The following is a 2,135-nucleotide window of genomic DNA, read 5'->3' on the forward strand; positions in this document are numbered from 1 at the left end:
CGCCAGGATGGTCTCGATCTCCTGACCTCGTGATCCGCCCGCCTCGGCCTCCCAAAGTGCTGGGATTACAGGCGTGAGCCACTGCGCCCGGCCTTGTTTTTTTTTTTTAATTGCAGGCAAAACATTCTATTATTTCTGTAATAGTTTTGAGGTTACTGCTTATAGACTTTGTGTAAGTAGAAGTAGGCATTATATAAATGTGAAAGCAATGTTGTTAATTTGCCAGGAACTGTTACTCAGAAAAACTGAATTTAGGATTCATTTTTAGAATCAAGGAAATATTAATTGGTTAACTGTTCATTGTTAATATTAGATTAGTTCCATATACATCTAACAGTCTGTTCTCTACACAGCAACCTGAGCAATCCTTTTTAAAAATCTACTTGATTGAGGTGTAACTGACATACAATAAATTATATCCATTATAAATTTACAGTTTGACAAGTGTTGGCAAATGTGGAAGTCTTATAATCACCACCACAATCAAAACATGGAAATTCCTATCAGTAGAACTTTCTCCCTACCATTTCTGCCTCCACTCCCAGCCCCAAGTAATACTGATGTTTTCTTTTCTTTTTTTTTTTTTTTTTTGGAGGCGGAGTCTCGCTCTGTTACCCAGGCTATAGTGTCTGTGCAGTGACGTGATCTTGGCTCACTACAACCTCCTCCTCCTGGGCTCAAGAGAGCCTCCCACCTCAGCCTTCCAGGCAGCTGGGACTACAGATGTGTGCCACCATGCCTGGCTAAGTTTTGTATTTTTAGTAGAGAGGGGGTTTCACCATGTGGGCTAGGCTGGTCTTGAATTCCTGACTTCAGGTGCCCCACCCACCTCAGCCTTCCAGAGTGCTGGGATTACAGGTGTGAACCACTGCACCTGTCTGATACTGATCTGTTTTCTATCACAAGAGACTACATTTACCTTTTCGAGAGCATGGTATAGATGCAGTCACACTCACAGTGTGTGTTTTTGTGTCTGCTTTCACTTTGTATTATGTGAGATTCATCTGTTTGTGTTCATAAAGAGGTTTTTTGTTTTCTTTTTTTTCGAGATAGAGTCTCGGTCTTATTGCCAGGCTGGAGTGCAATGGCACAATCTCTGCTCACTGCAACCTCTGCTTCCCGGGTTGAAGCCATTCTCCTGCCTCAGCTTCCCAGGTAGCTGGGATTCCAGGAGCCCGCCATCACACCCGGCTAATTTTTGTATTTTTAGTAGAAACAGAGTTTCTCCATGTTGGTCACGCTGGTCTCGAACTCCTGACCTCAGGTGATCCACCCGCCTTGGCCTCCCAAAGTGCTGGGAATACAGACATGAGCCACTGCGCCTGGCCAACCCTGCTTAATCTTAATAAGCACTTACTACTTTCAAACGTATTTTAATTATTTTTATTGTCAGTTTCCCCATTGTTAGAATACAAGCTCCGTAATATCAGGAACTTTCGACTGATTACAAATTTCTGGGTAAACATGACAGGGTGACTACATATATCTGTTCTGTTTTGTTTATTTTATTTTTGGTCTCCTAAGGCTCTGTCATCCCAAAGATACTAAGTAACAGGCAGAATTGGATATGGCACAAATTTCTGTTTAAAGAGATGCAGTCTTGCTCTGTTGCCCAGGCTGTTGTGCAGTGATATTCACAGGCATGATCATATTTCTCTACAGCATCTTGGACTCAAGTGATTCTCCTGCCTCAACCTCCTGAGTAGCTGGGACTACAGGTATGTGCCACCAGGCCCCACTTCTTTTTAAGCCATATAAAATTATAGTAAAGGAATAAAATGGATATAAACATGCAAGAATAGAACGGGAAAAGTAGAGAAGGAGAGATTCTCTACGTTTTTGGGAGAAGGAAACCTAGAGGAGGAATTTTAACTGTTTTAACAATGCAGAAGCAGCAGCAGCCTAAGAGTGAAATGAAGTTGGAACAGGAAGTGAACTGATTTGAACTAAGAACCCTGTAATGGTTCCAGACTGGAGGTTCTCAGTAGCTGAGGTTCAGGGAAGGCTGCAGATTCAGAATAACAAACACCGCTTGTGTGTTTCGTGGTGAGTGAGTGGACCAGTTACAAAGGCCAAATGGAGACAAATATGGTAAAATCAATTTACCTGATTTCTCATTCTGCTTGCTGCACCCA

General features: G+C 42.4%; 1 protein-coding gene across 6 annotated transcripts in view; it reads left to right on the forward strand.

Moving 5' to 3' along the window:
* The window catches only part of ATG13 (autophagy related 13), a 58,066-nt gene that overhangs the window by 13,477 nt on the left and 42,454 nt on the right, over positions 1 to 2,135 (forward strand). For 3 of the 6 annotated variants that reach the window (XM_012001384.1, XM_012001385.1, XM_012001387.1), the window contains one exon: positions 1,663 to 1,718. The exons of the other annotated variants lie outside the window; for them this stretch is intronic. The gene's annotated coding sequence lies outside the window, so the exon portion shown is untranslated. The remainder of the gene's footprint in view (positions 1 to 1,662; positions 1,719 to 2,135) is intronic. 6 annotated transcript variants of the gene reach the window in all.

This window comes from Mandrillus leucophaeus, unplaced genomic scaffold (genome assembly GCF_000951045.1).
Source record: "Mandrillus leucophaeus isolate KB7577 unplaced genomic scaffold, Mleu.le_1.0 Scaffold66, whole genome shotgun sequence".
NCBI classification, from domain to species: Eukaryota; Metazoa; Chordata; class Mammalia; order Primates; family Cercopithecidae; genus Mandrillus; species Mandrillus leucophaeus.